Source organism: Eptatretus burgeri, chromosome 2 (assembly GCF_056783735.1).
Source record: "Eptatretus burgeri isolate ZD-2024b chromosome 2, Ebu_testis_v1, whole genome shotgun sequence".
Taxonomy (NCBI): domain Eukaryota; kingdom Metazoa; phylum Chordata; class Myxini; order Myxiniformes; family Myxinidae; genus Eptatretus; species Eptatretus burgeri.
In genome coordinates, this window is record NC_140962.1 from 103,861,338 (window position 1) to 103,884,551 (window position 23,214).

General features: G+C 43.5%; 1 long non-coding RNA gene across 4 annotated transcripts in view; it reads left to right on the forward strand.

Annotated features, from left to right (window-relative positions):
• The window catches only part of LOC147032717 (uncharacterized), a 95,409-nt gene that overhangs the window by 5,358 nt on the left and 66,837 nt on the right, over positions 1-23,214 (forward strand). For 2 of the 4 annotated variants that reach the window (XR_015055312.1, XR_015055310.1), the window contains exon 1: positions 20,220-20,745. The exons of 1 other annotated variant lie outside the window; for it this stretch is intronic. This is a non-coding gene — a long non-coding RNA (uncharacterized LOC147032717). Of the gene's footprint in view, positions 1-10,855; positions 14,291-20,219; positions 20,746-23,214 lie in introns of those variants that run through there. One more of the 4 variants, XR_015055313.1, reaches the window with a different exon arrangement.

Here is a 23,214-nt window from a genome sequence, read left to right on the forward strand (position 1 = left end):
GGGGAAATTTTTAATTTTGCCCACCGCAAATTTTTTGGGGGCTACTTACCCCCATGCACCCCACTCCCGTCGTCCTTGATTCTGATTATCCCACTCAATGTAAAACTTCGGGACCAGACTCGGTGGTCTCATGAATGGTTGGAGTGTCTGACTCGGAGTTTGGGAGGTCGATGGTTCAAACCCCGGACGGGTCGTACCAAAGACCTTTAAAAAGGTACGTGCTGCTTCCTTGCTTGACGCTGGGCATTTAAACAGAAGGAGCACGGACAAACAACGCTGGGGAGGCAATGGCAAACCACCTCGTGTAACCCTGCCAATAAATTACTTCGGGAGTACCAACGCTCTGTGGAGAGCATCGTCCATCAAAATCAAATCAAGATCTCCTAATTGTTGATATTTAAATAAGGAATCTGTTCAGCACACCATGCAGCCTGATAATGAGTATATTGAGGGGGTCATCTACATATTACGTACTAGTCTGGAAATTTGCGAGAGGGTGACTCACTAATCGTGGGGCAGATAACAGCAATTTTTGAGAGGAATCGTGCAAATGATGATACAAGCATCAAATTTGGCACATTTGTTCTCCAGGGGATTCTAATCAAATCTGCCTGATTGGCCATTTGAAAATCCAAATTTTGAAAAATTTGGATTTTCAAATGGCCAATCGGGCAGATTTGATCAGAAAGCCCTGCAGAACAGAAACGCCAAATTTGATGCTTGTATCATAATTTGCACGATTTTTCTACTATCTACTACACTATAAATGATGACCTCAAAGGTAAACTGTGATCGTTGTGTTGGGGCTGTTGAAGGTGTTCCAACTGCTGGTATTAAAGACCCATGGTGTCCTCTGTGTACGAGCACCATGGGTATATGCCCACCCTCACTCCTGCTGATAAAGCAATAGCAAGACACCCAAATACTGGAAATACCTTTCCATGGGTCCACCTACACAGCAACAAAGCTTTGGAAAGAGATCATCATTTAAAGGGTCACCCTGTATGTGTATATATATCTTTGGATTGACTCTGTTTGGTTTGCATATCAATGGGTCATCAAACGGAGTACACCGAGCACCCTCCGATCTTCCTTGCGAGCAAACGTACCCGAGTGTCTGTCGATCAGATAGCGACGTGCAGGAATGTATGGGGTGAGTGAAGAGCCAAGAGGGCATTTTGGGATGTTATCAGTACACCATCTCAACGCCTGACCCTTGACCCAAACTGGTTCCTTTCCTCTCCCACCCTCTGCGTGTGAACATCTTCCTGGCGCCAGAACCACCAAAGGACACTTTTCTCAACAATTTGTTGTGGCGCGTCCTGTGAATCATGGGAATAAAATGTAAACGAATACTGTGACTGTACTCGCACCTTCAACATCAACAATGAAACAAAGAAAATATTTCGTTTGTCTCAATAATTGGCTGTTCAAAAGTCATTCAACGAATGAGCGCATGTGTACTTAAAAACTGAGCTTTGTATTAATTCACCTCCTTGTTGTGGCCAATTTTCTTGGAATTAAGCAGATGGAACATCTGAAAAAGAAAAATCACTTTATTCACCTGGTTAATGAAGATGGCAGTCAGGTGTCACTGTTTCTTATTCTTTATGTTCTTCTTTCTTATGCAGAAGATGGCTGCCGTTTGCATCATTTTGCTGTGCGTGCAGGTTTGCTGTTGATGTGGTGCCGCCTGTAGGTAAGAAAAGGAATTTGTAATTTGTTTTGGATGTCGGTGAAAGCTCGCACTGATTCTTTGCAAAGGACACCTTTAACGTCCACCAACGCTGAAGGTGTCTGTCCACTAACGAATTTGGATCTTCAACGTCCAACAACGTTAAAGGTGTCTGTCCACTAACGAATTTGGATCTTCAACGTCCAACAACATTAAAGGTGTCTGTCCACGAACGAATTTGGATCTTCAACGTCCACCAACGTTAAAGGTGTCTGTCCACTAACGAATTTGGATCTTCAACGTCCACCAACGTTAAAGGTGTCTGTCCACTAACGAATTTGGATCTTCAACGTCCACCAACGTTAAAGGTGTCTGTCCACTAACGAATTTGGATCTTCAACGTCCAACAACGTTAAAGGTGTCTGTCCACTAACGAATTTGGATCTTCAACGTCCACCAACGTTAAAGGTGTCTGTCCACTACCAAATATGGATCTTTAACGTCCACTCACAGATGCCGGCAAACATGATGCCAATTTTTTTTAAATAATAGGAATAGTGGAAAGAGGGGGGGGGGCACCAACAGCAGGGGTTGAAGGACAAAATAGAGGGAGACTTGAACAAACAAAGGATGTTGGTAGGAATAAGGGGAAGTGGAGGATGCACAGGTGGACAAGATGGATACAGGAGCAAACTCTCAGGAAGGAAGAACGGGAGATTGGGAAGGAGGTGGGCTTGGGTGTGTGTATGTGTGTGCAAAGGGACGGGGGGGGGGGAGCGGTGGTTATCAGGGGTATAAAACATCAGGGTTTTTGATGGGGGAAGATGAACAGCTTTGGAGGCCATCTGAGATGGTGGTGAACAGCTGTTTTGAAGACCTGAAGGAAAGAATAAGATTGCAGAGAATGTGGAAGTTGGTTCCACAGATGGGGGCGGGGAGGAAAGGGATGAATGAGTGGAGGTGAGCCGTGATTCTGGATTTTGGGAGTTTCAACAGAAAGGGGTTGATGGTGGACTATGTGTGAGCTGCATAAACCTGGGGAGGGGGAGGAAGGGACAAAACATGGAAAGAGCAGAGGGTGCAACATGAGAATGGAGGCGTTAGGAGACAGAGAGACCACAGACCTTTTTGCGATGGGGAAGTGATAGGCCCATAGACTCAGCCTCAGCACGCGAGATTCCAATGATGTTGAAGGCCTTGGTTTCCACAGCATCAAGATGAGCAAGGTATGAGGCAGGGTAGCCAGCCCAGAGGGGAGAGCAGTGCTCCGTCAGGCTGTGGATAAAGGACTTGTCGGTGAATAGGAGTTCAGGTGTGCCCAGGAATTACTTTGTATGATGGAGGATGCCCAGTCAGTAGCTGGCTTGGAAGGCCAACTTTGAAATGTGGATTGAAAATTGGATGTGGAAAGTAGATTTGCCAGATGGTCCTTTCGGAGAGAGTGAGAGATAGTGAGAGTGTGAGATTTTTTCAGGATTGAAAGACATATTCCAGGTGTTTGACCAACTTGTGATTTTGTCAAGGTCTGAAGAGAGAGAGAAGAGGCTACAGTCAGCCTTTGTGAAGGATGAGGGATGTCATGGCAGAGAGTGGAGTGAGAAATCATCAGCAAATAGATAAAGTGGATGTTCCAGAGAGTCAGAGAGATCGTTGATGAAAATCAGGAATAGGACTGGGCCCAGAACACTGGTTTGGGGCACTCCAGCCTTGACAGGGAGAGGAGATGAAAGGATACCGTGGAGAGCCACATGTTGGCTATAAGAGTAGAGGAAGTCATGAAGCCATGTGTGGAGTTGACCTTGGATGCCATATGCAGAGTTTGGAGCGTAAAGTAGAATGCCAGGCTGTATTGAGAGCTCGAGATATGTCTAGAGAGAGGACCCTGATCTCACATTTAACAATGAGGGCCTCCATCCATTGGTGGGAGAGTAGAAGCAGCATGCCGAAAGTAGAATGATCTGGTTTGAATCCAAGTTGGTTATCTGAGGAGAGGTCGTTGGAGAAAAGGAACAAATTCATATCAACTATGATGATGGATTCCATGACCTTGCTGATGATTGGAAGTCAGCTCATTCGTCTGTCGTTAAAGGGATCGTTTTTTGTACTTCTTCTGTAATGCAGTATTGTTGGGTAATTTCTGACAAGGTGGAACATGTCCTCGGGCAAATGATAGGGTGAAAAGAGCAGAAGGAGGATATGTAAGAGCAGCAGAGCAGGTTTTTATGACACGGGAGCTTATGCCGTCCGGTCCAGTTGCAGAATCACAGTCGAGGGTTGCCTAAAACATCTCCACTTTCTCAGGTGAAAAGAAAATGGTCCATGAGCAGTTGGGTGCGACGGGGTTGTGTGGGTTCAAATATCAAGCCATTGGGACACAACATTTGGAAGGAGGAGGAGATTGGGACCATTCTCTGTGCAGAGCGTTGGTGCTGCTTAAGCAGTCTCCTTGGCTATTGGGGACAGTCCTGGATGGGTCGCCATTCCGACACACTATACCAGCAAGCTGGCACTCATTTTGCCGACCTCGGAAGGATGACAGGCCGAGTTAACCCCACCTGGTATGAATTCAACAGCTGAGCGGGATTTGAACTCAGGACCCTCAGATCCAAAGCCCGCCACCCTAACCATTAAGCCAACACCAGGTATAGATTTGGAAGCAAACACGGAATAGAGGCATTCGGCCTTCTCAAGAGTTGATTCAGATGTGGTGCCATTTGAAGAGAGGGAAGGGATGGAAGGGAAGCATACACCAGAGACGGTCTTGACAAGGCGCCACCAGGTTTTAGAGGAGGGAGTCAAGTTTGAAAGTTCGTTCTTGAGGTTGGGCAGATGTTGTTTTCTGGTTGCCTTAAGTTGGGCTTGCTTTCCAGGAAGAGAAGGCTTTGGATGGTTTGCTGTTTCAGAGCAACCACAGGATTCAGTGTACCATGAATGGGAAGAAGGGCCTTGGACGATGCATAACTGAAGACGAGATGGGATGACTCTGTGCATGAGAGAGAACAGGTTTTTGTGGAAGAATTCCCAGGTTGGGTTAACATCAGGGGCAGCAGATATGGGAGACCAGTCCTGAAGTGAGATGGCTGCTTGGAGTCCCTGCCAATCTTCCTGAGTGAACTTCCTCACTCACATGCACTGAGGCAGCTCTGAGAATAGCCAGAGATGTTGACTCTCACTAGCATATAATTAGATGAACCAATTGGAGCAAAAGAAGAGCAGGAGACATTTGCAGGTAAGTTTGTCATAAAGTCCAGAAGGGAGGATTTGCCATCGGGAGAAATCCGGGTTGGAAAGTTCACAGATTGAGTCGGTCCCATGGAAATCACATAAGTCCTTTGCTGAAGTGCCATGGCTGGTGAGAGAGGCACAAACACCCAGCCAATTAGCATGGTGATAATTTATTTCACCACATATGAGGAAGAGAGAGTTGGGATGAGTGGTTAAAAGTTGGTCAATGCTGTTTGAGAGATGTAGATGGAGTCGTCACTGGAGAGCAATACAACACACAGATGAACAAGCGGTGGGAGCGGAGTCTTTTGTTCTTTTTTTCATCCACAGCTTCTTTTTTTTTTGAAGCAAGGAGAGGAGATAGGATATTGTTACAGAGGAAGAATGCACAAATTTGGAGAGAAAAACAGGAAGCCGAACGAGAAACAACATCAAAACCAAGGCAGTTTTGCTTGCCAGCTATCCGAGGAGTCGGCCTGAGCTACACTAAAAGGAATTTGACAATTTTGCACAACAAGGTATGATTTAGGATAGAAAATTGGACGAAAACACAAACAGGAAAACGTGGATGAAAATATAACAACAAAATACAACGGATCTGGTTCAGAGAAATTGGCTTTGATTGAGCTTTAGTTTAACGTCCATCCAAGGAACAGCACACATACTCGTATTGATGCCTTGCCCTTCCTCTGAAACACCAGAATGACAGTTTATAGTCAGGTTGAGCTTTTAAACCCATGACTAAGCTCAGAGGCGAGTATGCGTACCTCCAGGCTAACCTACCAGCCTGATCTGTGAGTGACCATCACTTTATCTATATCGGTAAGTCGGTGCTGCCCCATTGTCTTGGACAACCACCAAGCCTTGTTCTTGTAGACACTTTTTGTCCTTACAATTGATGAGTGCATGGCCACTTCTGGCCTATGTCCAATTAATCCTCATTATAACCAGGGAACCACTGGTAGGCGTGCATGACCCACAAAAGATGTAAATTAGCCGATGGTTTGAACAAACCTGTGAAAGCACCATGCAGAGATGATTCATACCAAGTTATATGTAAATCAGGTGAATGCTTTTTGACAAGAAGTTAAAAGTAGTGATCCGGGAATCGCAATGACCTTTTGACCTTTAAATTGACCAACTTAATGTGGACTTTTTAATTGATTGTTTTCCCATGAAATACCATCAATTTTTGATGGGATTTGCAAGGCATCAGGAGGCCTTGATCCTCAGAAGTTGTACAAAGTTTGGTGAAAATAGGACTCTTTAGTTTTAGCATCACCGGTGATGGAGGTTGTTGTGGTCAAGTTTCATCGAAATCGTGTGTGTAGTTTCGGAAAAGATCTGAGTGTTTACATACTGACTCATACATACCGACATCATACATACCGACATACCGACTCACTCACTGACGGACACCGCGTAATTCTAATACCTCACCGGAACTACGCTCCAGGTGAGCCAAAAAATTACATCCTTTAAATCTTGTCCACTCTCATTAAAATTGATTGAAGAAACACACCAATGATAATATAATGATTGGGAAAAAAATAAAATGATATTAAAATTGAAGTAAATAAATGAGATTATAATTTTTTTCCCAGAAATATCACATAAAAATTGGTATAAACGAGTATTCGTTTTCAAAAGTACAGAATATGTATTCATTCATTCGTGCACATCCCTGGTGTTGGCTTAATGGTTAGGGTGGTGGGCTTGGGATCCTAGGATCCTGAGTTCAAATTCCCCTCGGCTGTTGAATTAATACCAGGTGGGGTTGACTGCCCCGCATCCTTCAGAGGTCGGCAAAATGAGTGCCATCATGTTGGTATACAGTGTCGGAGAGGCGACCCGTCCAGGATTGTGCCCAAGAGCCAAGGAGACTGCTTAGGCAGCACCAACGCTCTGCACAGAGTATGGTCCCAATGGATGGATTCGGCCACATAATGTGAGTACTTGTTTACATCAAAGCTGTGCTGCTGATGCAGTGCCCCCTGTAGGTGAGGTCAGGAATTTGTAATTCGTTCAGTGTGCCAGCGTTTATTGGCCAACTCTTTGTCAAAAGACTTTGTGGGATCTTTAATGCCCACAAATGACGTGTGATGATGGCGACTCTGGTTTAACGTCCATCAGATGGATGATGCATACACTGATGTCTTGCCCTGAATGTGAAACATCAAGATGACCATTTATATTTGGGTCGAGATTCAAACCCAGGCAAGGTAGTTCAATGGTGAGTATGCATAACTCTTGACTATCCTGCCAACCATAACAGTGCATTCATCCCAAAATAATCTACTAATCCTTGCACCATCCACCCTCTCCTGTCTCTCCTGGGTTTCTGCAGGGTGCATACGGTTTACTGGTAACCCTCTTCCCTGTTAAACTCCCCAAATCCAGGCTCACTGCTCATCTCCACTCATTCGGTCCTCTTTTCTCTCGCTTGTGGAACAAACTTCCCCAGTCTGTTCAGTCTCATTCTTTCCTACAGGCCTTCAAGACAGCTGTTCACCACTACCTAGGTCACCCCTCATCCATACTCATGATCTCTTCTATCCCAAATGACCCCATTCCCATTCCTCCTTTTCAGGTTAGTGTGATTTCCCCCCTATCCCTCACCGCTTTTTGTTTGCTGGTTATATGTTAGTTTGTTCCTTTTCTGTTTCATCCCTTCCTCTTCTTCCTTTGTTTCATTCATCTTGTGTGCAGCTTGTTCACCTCACGTGTCATTGTCCTCCTCCCACTGATCTAATGCTTACTTCCACTCTGTTTCTGGTAGTTTCCCCTTTTTCCATTTTGTTCCCTTCCATTACTTCAATGAGCCTCGATCATGTGTCCAAAAAACCCCTTTCATCTTCATCACAATGCTGCCACAAATAATGGCCATGGAAGCATCGTGGCATGCTCAACACTTTATGGCCGTTAAAATTCAATGCTCACAAGTTCATTCACCGTCTCAGTAAACACCGCTTGCCAACTCAGGTGAATAAGCTTTGAAGTACTCTACTAATGTTGGAATTTTTCAGGTATCTAAACAAAAATACATCATTGCAAAATAACCTCCTCGGACATTTTGGTGACACAATGTTGTGCAGCGGTCTGTGCACTACAGGCCATTCTTATGTTGCTGGAGATAGATACATCATATAGAGAGAGAAACATCATGCTGTAGTTTCACTTTTATTTGCATTGCAGGTTTGTCGATACAAATTTAATTGTTTAACATAGCTTTTCAGAGTTAGTGATAAGTTAGCTTAGTTTGAACAACGAATGTGATTGAACAACCTTATGCCTTTCAGTGTGGTCTCCCCAAGAATTCAGTTCAATCACAGCACAGTGAAATAAGAATCATCTTACAATATCGTATGACTCGTGTGCTCATGTCATTCTACCCCCTCCAGATCTAAGGCTGATCGTGTTCCAACTCACCAGTTTCAGAGAGTTTAACATACCGTTCAGTCGAACACATCCTAATCCACAATCATAACACACCTAGTTCCGTCTGGAAGATCATTTGATCTAGGTTAACGAATCTCTTTCTGTATCGAATGATGGGATCATCATCATCGCAGGCTCCCGTGGGTTACTTAGTGTCCTGAAAGTAGATGCAATTAAAAAAAAAAATCCTAATGAGGGACTTTGCTCAAACATGAGTGTTGCTTGTGCTCACATGTCTAAAACAATGATCACCATCTGCAGTTAAATGTTTCATTTTCATTTAATTTACACTACCGGTCAAAAGTTTTAGAACACCCCCATTTTCCCAGTTTTTACAGAAATTTAAGCAGTTTAATGTTTCAATGTACTCTGAAATTTAAAGCACAGAACAAATAAACAAATCCAGATAAAAAGGAAATCATGGAATCGTTTTGTTGAACAAAATTTAGTCGAATTTTTTGTTTCATCAAAGTAGCCACCTTTTGCAGATAAAACAGCGGAACATACTCGTGGCTTTCTTTCCACAATGGAAATCAAATATTGTTCGGAAAGTTCTTCCCAACACTGTTGCAGAAGTTTCCACAAATGTGTTGCACTTGTTGGTTGCTTTGCTTTCACCCTTCTGTCCAGTTCATCCCAAACCAGCTCGATGGGGTTTAAGTCTGGAGAGTGTGCTGGTCATTCCATGATTTGAAGCCTACCGTCTTGTTCTTTTCTTCTCCGGTAGTTCTGACATCGCCTGGAGGTATGTTTTGGATCGTTATCGTGCTGTAGGATGAACCACTGACCAACTAGGCATTGACCAGAGGGTATTGCCTGGCACTGCAAAATGCTGTGGTCACCCTTTTGGTTCAGGGTGCCAGTCACTCTGTGCAAGTCGCTGACTCTGGATCGAGCAAAAGAGCCCCAGATCATCACGCTTCCTCCTCCATGTTTGACAGTTGGTGTCACACACTGAGGAACCATCCTTTCGCCTCCTCGACGGTGTACAAAAAACCCTGCATGATAAACAAGATTTCAAATTTTGATTTATCGGTTCATTCGACTTTCTTCCAGTTTTCAGTAGTCCATTGACGGTGCTTCATGGCCAAGGGAAGCCTCTTTTTTATTTTGCCATCTTAGCAATGGCTTTCTTACTGCCACTCGACATGTCAAACCTGCAGCTCGAAGTCTTCTCTTCAACAGTTGAAACTGAGACTTCCTTACTTCGACCAGTGTTAAGCTGTGCTTGAAGCTGCTGTCCTGTGAGCCCCCTATCACACAAGCTGTTGACTCTCAGAAACTTGTCTTCTGATTGTGTTGTGGTTTTGGGTATGCCAGACCTCTTCCTGTCAGAGTTTCCTCCAGTTTCTCCAAGTGCCTTTTGATGGTGTCGGAAACAGTACTCATTGACACCTTGGCTTCCTTTCAATTTCTCCAAAGGAAAGACCGACACTTTTAAGGGCTTTAATGGTCTGTCTGTCTGTCTTCCTTTGTTAATTGTCTTTTTCTCACCATTATGAGAACAATATACTACATCCTGCAGTGCAATATTGTCCAAATAATGCTTCAGAGGGTGGAGCAACACAGTCTGTTCCAACACTGATTTTATACAGACAGAGGGTTTGTAACTAATCAACAAACGTTGGAACATCTTTAGGAATTGTTTGCATCAACTTTCAAGGCTTAATTTACTTCTAGTGCTGCAGAACAGCTGCAGTTGCTAACCCATTACTTGTTCCATGAAAAAGGCCTTTTTTAACAACTGTGAAATTTACATTATTTTTCAGTTTTTGGTAACCTAAACTTTTTTTAACCTCTGGCAGTTTAGCGCTTAGCTTTGTGCCATTTCAGGTTATTCACTGGACTTGAACTGCTTAAATTTCAGTAAAAACTGAAAAATTGGGGTGTTATAAAACTTTTGACTGGTAGTGTATGTTTTCAAAAGAGGTGAAAGCTGTGGAGGTTCAAGTATAACATAACACACAGTATTTCGGCATACAGAATGGGGAAAAATAATTGGAAAATGAGTTCATGTCTCAAATTTGCAACCATTTAGGGTCAGGAACTCTATAGTTCAGATGGAGAGAGGGGGCAACACTCACACACACACGTACACACCATAATATTGAAATGGAAGACCAAGAAGGAACTCGAATAAGTAAAGAGCAAAGATGGAGTCATTAGGAGGAACCTGGATAGGATTCGGGTGTCAGCCACTACTCCACTACCCTCAAACCCATCCAGGTGAAGCTAAGTGAGCCTTACAGAAAAAATTTTGCAAGAATTCACTTCTCCTGAGAGAGAGAGAGAGAGAGAGAGAGAGAGAGAGAGAGAGAGAGAGAGAGAGAGAGAGAGAGAGAGAGAGAGAGAGAGAGAGAGAGAGAGAGAGAGAGAGAGAGAGAGAGAGACAGAGACAGAGACAGAGACAGAGACAGAGACAGACAAGGTAACCAACAAGTAAGAGGGTTCGGTGAGGTGGGGTTAATGGTGGAGAAAATTTGGTCGGTAGTGATTGGAGGGGGGGGGGGCGTGGGTTAGACGAAATTGCAGTTGGAAAAAAAGAATGCATCACCTGCTTAAAGCCTTGGAGGAAAGAGTTGGATTGAAAACCCTAAGAAAAGCGGTTACATGGAGGAACAAAAAGAGTAACAAAAGAGTTTGGTTGTGCTTAAAGTCTGGATTTTGGGAGTTTGAGGAAAACATTTTGTTTAAAGGTTTTGTTAGTGAGGTATTCACTTATCAAAGTTACTCAATGAAACCACCAATGTTTCTTTAAGAATAGGAAAAGCTTTGCATTGGCCTTGACACCATGCAAGAAATAACACGCTCAAAAAAAAAACCACACATCCACGTGTCTTATCGCCAAAATAATCTTCATCAGGCATGTCGGGAATAATAAAAGTGTGTTCGGAAATCAGATATCATGGCATTGAAACAGAGGAAGGAGGTTGGCGTGCAACGCGTCAAGATAGTGCTTCTGATAACATGTCTCCAGCTATCTGAGCAGGCTGCGAGAGAAAGGGTAAGCATGACCTGAAACATGCTTTTGGGATATCCATGAACTCTTCTGCTCTGGTGTTGTTTTGCAAATCATGACCATTACACACAGGAGGTGTAATTCGTGAATGCAGATACACGTTGAGTGGGAATGCCTCTTATATTGAGGTCATGTTTTCACCCATGTTTGTTTCTATATCTGTTTGTCTGTGAGGAGGACATCTCAAAAAGTTATGGACGGATTCGTATGAGACTTGGTGCACAGGTTGGGTGTATGACAAGGACGAATTGATTGGATTTTGCCAAGGCCGGTGCAACCATTAGGCAAACTTGGCAGTCACCGAAAGCAGAAAAATTTGGGGGCGGCATAAATGAATGAAAGAACGATTTAAGAGATTACACAAGTAAACAAGCAGAGTGTCTATATGTGTTCTCCTTTAATATGAACTGTTATGTTAACGAACCATAAACATCACTAAAAACTGTTGGTAATGGTCGGCATGTCAAGGGCTCAAGCAGCCCCAGGGAGAACCAATGGTGCATGATCACGAATTTCAAAATAGTGAAGTGGTGAAGTTATCTGGCGAAGAGAGAGCTCAGCAGTCAGCACGTTTGGAGTTAGAGTTCGTTGAGGATGGCGAGTGAATTGCGAGCCATTGCAAGACGAGTTCCAAAGTTGGCACAAACCACAAAATGTTTTGAGCTTTGTTTGTAAAAAATAAGCTCATCGGTCATGACCCCAACACATTTATTGCTGTCCACATCCTATTCACCCTCCCTGTTCCTGTAGCCAATGGTGAGCAAAGCTTTTCCAAGCTAAAGTTGATCAAAACATACATTAGTTCCTCAATGATGCAAGAAACACTTGTTGGGCTATCCACATTGGACACAAAACATTCACCTGAAGGAACTAATTGTTCACACATTTAGTAAAGTCAAAGCATGTAAAGTAAAATTCTGAATTCTAAGTCCTAATTCTAATTCTAAGTTCTATTCTAACTAATTCTAAGTTCGAATTCTAAGTGAATCCTCAGTCACCACTCTCTTATTTAGTCTTAATGCGTATCCAAGATAACCCTGCTGGGGTCTGAAGCCACCATGTTTTTTGGCCTGCTCAAGCGTGCCTTGACTTGAAACAGGCGCAACGATTTCTTAACGATAAAGTTTTTTTTCTTTTTCACTTTCCTCACTCATATTATCAAATGCCTCTTCATCATAGCTACGAATCGCTGTGCACATCTTTTTTTAAGTGCTATAGTTTTCAAATTAGGAGCTCGGAGCAATTTCATGCATTAAATGATCCTGTTGCAATTTTCCACGATCGAATCTCATGGACTTATTAAAGTACAGTATGTCATCGAGATATTATTTCGTCTTTGAGGATCGGATATCGTCCGGACTAAATAAGTGTCGAAATCTGGAGTGAAGTCTGATAATTTAAAGAAATAACAAGTCTTATAACTAAGCCGATATACCTATTTACTTTAAGCAAGCAAGCCTATAGTCCCTTCTTCTCCATACATATATATTTTCACAAGAAAATGTGAAATTTACAAAGTATTAAACTTATCTTTTTCTACTGTTTGGAGAGTTATATTGAGTGAACAAAAGATTTAGGAATGTGCCAAAATTAACCAGCTTCATTGAGCAATATGATTTAACTCATTCACTACTTGACATCGTGCCCTGTCCCCCAGATCGGATACTTGTCCATAGCGTCTGCCAGATCTGTGTCTATATTTTCGGAGGTTTTATGAGATGCTCTACAGGGAATCAAAGCAAATCTGGTGAAAAACAGACATTTTAAAATAAAGTTATCACATTTACACGGATCGTGAATAATGTACCATGTGACACATGCACAGACTACCAGGCAACATGGCGGATTATCTGCAATGTATATTTCACAGGCAATTAAGCTTTGCGATGTCTTCAGGATTGTTCTCCATTAAACAGCAACTCTTTTGTGAATAAAGTCATTCTTTGAACAAATTCATTTAATTTCTTTAACTGCTGTAAGCACGGTGAAGACCGGCTTTAAAGTTAAAGGGATCCTATATGGTATGCAGCCACAGCCTGGCCAACCATTCCTTATCAACCATTTTATTGGAGTGCTTGCTTGAGTGCTTAAGTCACTTGCTGAGTACCCTCAGTCCATAGCGGTACCACGCTACGTCATTCTGAGCGAATCATTCCCTCACTGCGGATGCTTTTGCCACGCCACGCCACGTCATTCAGAGGGAGTGGTTTGTGCTCCGTCATCCTGAGTGAGCGGCTCATGCTCCACCAACCTGAACGAGTGGTTCCTGCTCCCTCATCCTGAGCAAGTTGTTCGTGCTCCGTCATCCTGAGCGAGTTGTTCGTGCTCCCTCATCCTGAGCAAGTTGTTCGTGCTCCGTCATCCTGAGCAAGTTGTTTGTGCTCCGTCATCCTGAGCAAGTTGCGAGTTGTTTGCGCTCTGTCAACCTGAGCGAGTTGTTCGTGCTCCGTCATCCTGAGTGAGTGGCTCATGCTCCATCAACCTGAACGAGTGGTTCCTGCTCCCTCATCCTGAGCAAGTTGTTCGTGCTCTGTCAAACTGAGCGAGTTGTTTGTGCTCCGTCATCCTGAGCAAGTTGTTCGTGCTCTGTCAAACAGAGCGAGTTTTTGTGCTCCGTCATCCTGAGCAAGTTGTTCGTGCTCTGTCAAACTGAGCGAGTGGTTTGTGCTCCGTCATCCTGAGCAAGTTGTTCGTGCTCCATCAACCTGAACGAGTGGTTCCTGCTCCCTCATCCTGAGCAAGTTGTTCGTGCTCTGTCAAACTGAGCAAGTTGTTTGTGCTCCGTCATCCTGAGCAAGTTGTTCGTGCTCCATCAACCTGAACGAGTGGTTCCTGCTCCCTCATCCTGAGCAAGTTGTTCGTGCTCCGTCAAACTGAGCGAGTTGTTCGTGCTCCGTCATCCTGAGCGAGTTGTTCGTGCTCCGTCATCCTGAGTGAGTTATTCGTGCTCCGTCATTTGAGTGAGTTGTTGTGAAATAACAGCCGATTTCTGAGATGTTTGCTGTATTAATGTGTTTTCAAAATTACCTAGCCAATTATTTTTCCAACCATCACACAGCTGTTTATAAAGATCAATGTTTGTGAATATATACCTGAAACATCTATATAAATGCAACGTTGTTTTATGGTGAAAGCTACGCATTGTTTTTGGGTTGTATACAGGATGTCGTATAGTTGGTAATCACACTGACTACAACCTGCCGATTCCCCAAAAATTGCCGATATCAGCGAAGCACTCATGAGTGTGTGTGTGTGTGTGTGTGTGTGTGTGTGTGTGTGTATGTGTGTGTGTGTGTGTGTGTGTGTGTGTGTGTGTGTGTGTGTGTGAGAGAGAGATATGTTCATAAAGCATAACATATTCTCTCTGCGAACTCCCCTTCCCCCACCCCTCCCTCTCTCTTTATCCCATCCTTGCTCTACCCCCTCCTAATACAGTACAGCACCCACCTCCCTCACTCTCCCCTCCTCTCTTTCTCCCCCTCTCTCTCTGTCTGTGTGTCTGGATGGTGTTTGTCTCCGGATGTGTCCGGGCGGTGTTTATGTCCGGATGGGAGTTTCTCTCTGAACCTGTCCAAGCAATATTTATGTTTAGACAGGAGTTTGTCTCCGGACATGTCGGGGTGATGTTTGTCTCTGGAAACATCGGGGCGATGTTTGTCTCCGGAAGCGTCGGGGCGATGTTTGTCTCCGGACGCGACTGGGCGATGTTTGTCTTCGGACATGTCGGGGCGATGTTTGTCTCCGGAAGCGTCGGGGCGATGTTTGTCTCCGGACATGTCGGGGCGATTTTTCTCTCTCAACGTGTCCAAGCAGTATTTTTGTTTAGACTGTAGTTTGTCTCCGGACATGGGGTGATGTTTGTTTCCGGAAGCGTCGGGGCGATGTTTGTCTCTGGACGCGTCGGGGCGGTGTTTGTCTCCGGACATGTCGGGCGATTTAAGTCTCTGGACGCGTCTGGGCGATCTTAGTCTCCGGACGCTTCAGGGTGGTCTTTGTCTCCGGACGCGTCGGCGTGGTGTTTGTCTCCGGATGTGTCCGAGCGTTGTTTGTCTCTCGACAGCTTGGCTCCGGACGCGTCTGGGCAGTTTTTATGTCCCGACGGGAGTTTCTCTCTGAATGTGTCCAAGCAGTATTTATGTCGAGATGGGTGTTTGTCTCCGGATGCGTCGGGGTGATATTTGTTTCCGGACACTTGAGGTTGGTGTTTGTCTCCGGACATGTCCGGGTGGTGTTTGTTTCTGAACGTGTCCATGCGGTATTTATGTCCGGATGTGAGTTTGATTCTCTGGACGTGTCTGGGCGGTGTTTGCCACTGTACTGCTTGCCTCCGGACGCGTCTGGGCGGTGTTTGTCTCCAAACGTGTCCGGGCGGTGTTTATGTCTGGACGGGAGTTTGTCTCCGGACGTGTCCGAATGGGAGTTTGTCTCCGCCCATGTCTGAGCAGTGTTTGTCTCCGGACAGCTTCGCTCCGGATACGTCTGGGCAGTGATTGTCTCTGAATGTGTCTTGGCGGTATTTATGTTCGGACAGGAGTTTGTCTCTGGATGTGTCCAAGCAGAAATTGTCAAAATGGGAGTTTGTCTCTAGATGCGTCAGGGCAATGTTTGTCTCTGGATGCCTCAGGGTGGTATTTGTCTCTGGACGCGCCGGTGTGGTGGTTGTCTCCGGATGTGTCCGAGTGGTGCTTGTCTCTGGACAGCTTGGCTCCGGATGCGTCCTGGCGATGTTTATGTCTGGACGGGAGTTTCTCTCTAAATGTGTCCAAAAAGTATTTATGTCAAGACGGGAGTTTGTCTCCGAATGCGTCGGGCGATGTTTGTTTCTGAACATGTCAGGGCAGTATTTATGTGCAGATGTGAGTTTGATTCTCTGGACGTGTCCGGGCGGTGTTTGTCACTGGGCAGCTTGCTTCCGGACGTCTCCGGGCGGTGTTTGTCTCCGAACATGTCCGGGTGGTATTTATGCCTTGACGGGAGCTTGTCTCCGGATGTGTCCGGATGGGTGTTTGTCTTTGCTCGTGTCCAAGCAGTGCTTGTCTCTGGACGTGCCCTGGCAGTATTTGTCTCTGGGCAGCATTTTTCATATGACTGGTAGAAAATGGATTTCAGGCATTATTTTGTTTCCATATTCACTGTTATTCTTTTCAGAAGCATTTTGATGAGACAGTATGAATCATAATTAATGCTCCACTGCACATCTGCCTTCCCTTCCTCTCACCTCTCGCTGCCTTCCCTTCCCACACCCCTCACTTTCCCTTCCTCCTCACTCTTCCTCCATCCTTGCTCCCCTCCCTCCTCGCTTCTCCTTCCTACTCCTCCTTCCTGTCTCTTTCCTCTCTTTCTCTCCTCTCTCTCTTTCCCCCACTCCTGTCGCTCTCCCCTATCTCCCCCCTCCCCCCACCCTCTCAGCATTCCCGTCAGTGAAGCAACGGTTGGTATTTGCTGGTGTAAAATAAATCTTTGTTCATAAATGCAGAAGTTTTATTCATATAAATGCACAATATTCATTTTCAAAAGTTAATAGTGGCCCCCATGAGGGATGGGAGAGGTGGGTGCGCAAAGCTGAAGGTTCGCCTTGGTCGCCAAATACCCTTGTATGAGATCTTGGTGAAGATCCAAATCCAGACACGAGAATTTTTTCATTAACCTCCGCCATCGAAGATGGACGGAGGTTACTGTTTTCACCCCTGTCTGTTTGTTTGTTTGTTTGTGAACAGTATTACGGAAAAACTCCTGGACGGGTTTCGACGAAACTTGGTGGGGGAGGGGGGGAGGGGTTAGGTATGGTCCAAGGATCATGCCATTAGATTTTGGACTTGGTCCAAAAAAAAATTTTTTTTTTTTCAAAAAAATTTCGATTTTATTACCTTCGCATTCTGCGAAAGGTTATGTTTTGGTCGGCGTGTATTTATTTATTTATTTATTTATTTGTAATCTTGTGATTCGTATAACTCAAAAAGTATTAAACCGAATTGCATGAAATTTGGTGGGATGATTGGTTATTAGCCAGGAAGCATTCGATTAGATTTTGGGATCGTTCGGGTCAAAGGTCAAGGTCAAGGTCACGAAAAGGTCAAAATCGTCTTTTTTACGATAACACGGTCAATTTTTATTCAATTTGCATGCAACTAACGCCAAAATGTTCAGAATTCAACGCCTCATCTTGTGATATGCAATATGACACAATGACGCCCATACTCTTGTTACCGGTTAGGGGTCAAAGGTCAGGGGGGTCACGACCTTAGAAAAATATGCGTTTTTTGTCATAACGCGGTCAATTCTTGTCCGCTTTACATGAACCCAGCACCAAAATGTTCAGAATTTAATGCCCAATCTTGTGACACAATGACGTCATAACACATGTCACCGGTTGGGGTAAAATGTCGGGGGGGGGTCACGCCCTTGAAAAATATGCGGTTTTCGGCATAACTCAGTCAATTCTTATTCGATTTGCATGAAACCAGCATCAAACGAGATTACCTTCTCTTGTTGAAACGTTCTATTCACCGAGCTTGCGAGTGAAGACTCGCCAAAACGACGTGAGTTAATTGTTGTTTAGTCCGTAGCCCCCGAAAGTCGGGTGGGGGGGTCATGACATTATAGATATGTGGTTTGTGTCATAAGACCATTCATATGAAACCAGTTCCCCACACTCATACCAAGAACAAAAAAAAGTAGTGGCGGCGAAGGTATGCGCTCTATGAGTGCCCGTTCTAGTTTATAATGTAATTCTTCACCGTGAGATTGAGAGATGGGGCCAAAAACGTTATATAACATGATATTTCAAAAATTTATGAATGGATTATGACAAAACTTGGTGTATGAATTGGGTAGGTGACAAGAAGCAGCCAATTAAAATTTAGTTCAGGTCTGAATCCAGATCCGGCCTCCCAATGACATATAAGATGTAAACTGTTCAGCCTGCCGGAGGTATGCGCTCTACTGAGTGCCGTTATTGATTTTTTTGGGACTGTGACCTTCATTGTTCCATCGTTCGGGGACCATCTACAGTTAATTAGCAAAATTACTGTAATTATGCGCCAATCTTTTATCTTATTTTTCCTTTCACCTCTGGGCTCTGAATTCAGCAACATGGGTAAGTGGAAGGTCTGCCAAAGTGGAAGGTCACACCAAGGAAAATTGTTAGACGGTTTTCTTTAAGATGTAATTAGCATTCTTTTAATCTTCTTTTTCTTTCATATACCAGCACATGGATGCGGGTAGCATCATTTGTTGAGAATGCGGTTGTGTCGCTGATGCTGTGCCCCTTGTAGATTTGAGCAATAATTTGTAGTTTGTTCCTGGTGTTGGCGATAACTAGATTACCCTTTGTGAATAACACCATGGGATATAATTTAACGTCCACCAACTAATGCTACCAGATGGGTTACCCAGTTTAATGTCCATCAAATGGACGGCACACATATTGATGGCTCGCCTTTCCTGCAGAACACCAGGATGACAGTTTATAGCTCGCTTGAGATTCCAAAATAGGGTAAACAGCTCAGAGGCGAGGGTGCGTACCTCTCGGCTATCCTGCCAGTGTGTTTTAAAAATTGAGTGCGCTCCACAAGGGTTTACTCGAAAGTCACTGTTAATAAAGTGAGTTTCTTGTAAATTATGTAAATAGACAATCGTCAGAAAGGAAAGATATTTGGAATTAAGACTATCCTTTTGTGGTATGACAACAGACACCCTCACACAATTGGATGAACATAAAAATGGCAATAATTTGATCCACCATCGACTCTTCCGAAACCAAGAGGAAGGTGTGTAGGACGTTCAAAAAGCTTTGCAAAAGATAGACTTAAAATGGTCCAAGACTTGTCAAAAGATTGTATAACGAGGTGTATAGACTGTACTACATCCTACATTTACATATGTTCTTGCTCATTATATACTTATGATGATAAATATATTTTTTTAAATCGTTGGCTTGTTTTTGACAATTAGGAATATGTCATTTGTTGAACATATTGAACACTCACACCTGCTGGCAGGGACTCGAGTTGTCGTGTTATACATTGTCAGATTAGAGACACAGCAACTAGTGGCCATTAAGCTTTAATAAAGGGCCATATTTGGTGGCTGTTGTTTTTTAGAATGAAGAAAACCAAATATTTTGTTGTTCCTTTAATAAAATGAATAAATGCCAGTGATATACAGGATGCTAAGTTTGGGACAGGGAATTCATCAGACAGCATAAAAGAAAGGCAGATGGATGACAAAGTAATATTGTGGAAGGGAAATGAGGAAATACCTGAAATATGAATAGATATTGTCTTACATATTCCTACTTGTAAACATATTTCGTGGCAGCATATGCACAATTATAATTTGAAATCAAGTCGTTGTTTTATTGTTGTTACCTCCACCCACCAAAGGTGGACGGAGGTTATGTTTTCACCTCTGATTGTCTGTTTGTTTGTTTGTGAACAAAATATCTCAAAAAGTTGTGGACGGTTTCTCAAAATTTCGCGGAGAGCTTGCGTATGTGACAAGGACAAAGTGGTTAGATTTTGGTGAAGATCCGAATCTGGATCTGCATTTGAGAATTTTAAAAGCGATTTTTCACCATTAAGGGATTGGGCCAAAATCGACATATAGCAGGATATCTCAAAAACTTGTGGATGGATTCAGACAAAACATTGTGGGTGACTTGGTTAGGTGACAAGAACAAGCTGATTAAATTTTAGTTCAGGTCCGAATCCAGATCTGGCCTATCAGTGGATACAAAACGTAAACTAATCAGCTTGGCGGAGCTATGCACTCAACCGAGCGCCATTCTAGATATTTTTTGAATTGCTCAGAAGTAAAGTGATTGAACTATCTCAGTTTGTTTGACTCCTAATCAGACTGCTATATGGTGAGTGCCAGGTGGATGATAAAATAAGATTGCAGTCTCTCCAGCTTACAAAACTCAATGAACACAATGTTTTGTTTTTTTTATTGTAAATTCTACAACAGACAGGAACACATTGACACGAGAATCAAACCTATCATACTTGCCTCATGAGACAAGTTCTCAGATTCCTACACCAAAATAGCTATCAGTTGCATTCTTTTTGTGCCAGGGTTCTCATCTCGTGAAAAAGGAATTTGTCTTTTTTTTCTCAAATCGATAGAACTGCATCGTCACACTTGAGTGGTGGATTGTCAAGAGAGCATTTGAACTTCTGCCACCGTGATCCTAACTCTTTTTCTTTTACATTATTTTTTTTCTTGCAAACGCAGACTTTCCTACCCAATTTGTGTGTGGCCTTTCTGCTATTCCAGATATTAAAGAAAAAAACAAAACAAAACATGTCGTGAAGAGAAGAATGGAAAGAGCGGAGGTGGAACAGTGGAAAAAGCACTTACCGCAAACAAATGAAATAAAAATATTCAGGTGAAACACAATAAAACCAACCATGCTTCCTTCCTTCCTCACAGAAAGGCTCCAGATCTCTTTACTAGATTGGCATGAATCATTAACAATGAACTACAGCATCTTTGTAATATATATTTTATAATAATATAATTTTGTAATATATATATATACAGCAATGCCAACCCTCCCGATTTCATCGGGAGGCTTCCGAAAATTCACCCAAACTCCCGCCCTTACGATCACTATCCTTATCCTCCCGAAATTTTGATATTTTTGCACTGTTCACTAATCAGAATGTACTAGTATGAGAATTGAATGAAAAGCATCGTCTGCTACGTATAGCATGTGGTAACTCCATAACGTTCGCTGCTACCAAATTGTACGTAAAAAATTGCAAATTCAAATGAGGAGCAGCGAAACATTGGGTCTGGATCTCGCTTATGCGATCATGCACTGAGATTTAGTGCATGCGGTATGTGTGCAATACAGTGCATGCGGTATGTGTGCAATACAGTGCATGCGGTATGTGTGCAATACAGTGCATGCGGTATGTATGCACAGTGTATATGCATGCGATACGCTCACTGCATGCAGCTGGGCCCCGTACCAGCCCGGCGGTCGCGACCACCGTGCGGTGTTTAATTTAACAGCCGCTAGAGTTCTACGAGTCGCGCTGCAGCTGTGGTACATCGACTTCGAAGTTACCGATGCTTCAAACCCTCGATGTTGATTACGGAATGGCAGAAAAGAAGCTTACGAAGATCAAGAAATGGTCTCAGAAGAACAAGACCGAATACAGTCTCAATACCCGTGTATTCGAAAGTCTGAAAGAGGAATTCATCATGCGTATTGTACAGTATGCAGCGTTGATATTTCAGTTGAGCACGGAGGTCGCGATGATATTCGGAAGCACGTTGGAAGCAAACGGCACACAGACATTGCAAAGGAGAGATCTTCGAGCACGAGTACCGGTACACTTCTGAATTATTTCACCAAACAAGGGACAAGCGAGGAAGAGGATGTTACCCGAGCGGAACTTCTCTTTAGTGGATTTATTGTGGAACATAACTTGCCCATATCAGTCTCAGATCATGCTGGACCTCTATTTCAAAAGATGTTTCCAGATTCAAAAGTTTCTTCAAAGTATGGATGTGCAAGAACAAAAACTTGCAAGATGTGCAAGATGTGCAAGAACAAAAAAAAAAAAAAAAAAAAAAAACAAGAACAAAAAGCAAGAAAAAAAAAAGAAAAAAAAAAAAGAACAAGAACAAAGAAGAAAAAAAGAACACTGGTCAACAATTTTTTACTTTCTGAATGTTGTCTAGATTTCTACTAGTGAATTAGGGTATTCTGGCACTGCTGAATCAGGAAATGGCATCCGTTTCTCTCCATCAGGTCAGGTTTTTGTGCTAAGTTTATTTGAAAAAATCAGATCTTGTGACAAAATCAATTACATTTTTGTGGCATTATCAGCTGATTTTTGTCAACACATATCATCCTAAACATGTTTTTAAGAAAAAAAAATGTTTTTCCAACAACATTTATTGATTACATGTTAGAAACATCGATTACTGTCATCTGAATGGTGGGCATTGATAAAGGTAAGTACAAGTAAATTGCATGTTGCGTCACCACTGTTCAAACTTCAGGGCTTGAACTTCCGTTTCTTCGAACTCCTGGAATGTTCAGCGGCAGGGAGGTCTCTCTTCAGATTCCAACAGTAGTCAGCCATCATGACTGCGTCCCAGCGACCCTGATACCTGGTCTCCATCTCCTTCATGTCCTGATGGAATCTCTCCCCCTGCTCGTCACTCATTGAACCCAGGTTCTCAGGAAACCGGTTCATATGTGAAAATAGGTAGTGCATCTTGATGCTCATGTTGCAGCCTAGGTTTCTGAAAGCAGTCAGCATGTTGTTGACAAGTTCTGCGTAGTTTCTGGCCTTATTGTTGCCAAGAAAGTTCTTCACTACCAAAACAAATGTCTTCCACGCTTCCAGTTCCACTTCGTTCATTGAGTTTTGAACTCTGGATCTCTGATGAGCTGACGGATCTGAGAACCATCAAAGATGCCAACTTTCAACTTCTCCATGGTCAATCCTGGAAAAGCCTGGCACAAGTAAGTGAAGCAGTCACCATCTTTGTCCAGAGCCTTGGTGAACTGCTTGATTAAGCCGAGCTTGATGTGCAGCGGTGGGAAGAGTATTCTGTCTCTGTCCACCAGAGGGTCGTTGATGACGTTCCTTTCTTTGCATGGCACCAATTCCTCCCACACAGGCCAGTCCTTCTTCGTGTAATGCTGAGCACGGTCCCTACTATCCCACATGCACAGAAAACATGGGTACTTGGTGAAGCCAGACTGTTGTCCCAACAAAAGTTCACCATCTTCAGGTCAACACAAATAAACCACTTAAGCTGATCATAACCAATTTTCTCCAGCACGTACTTCACCGCTTCATACTTCTCCTTCAGTGTAGTCGAGTGAGCG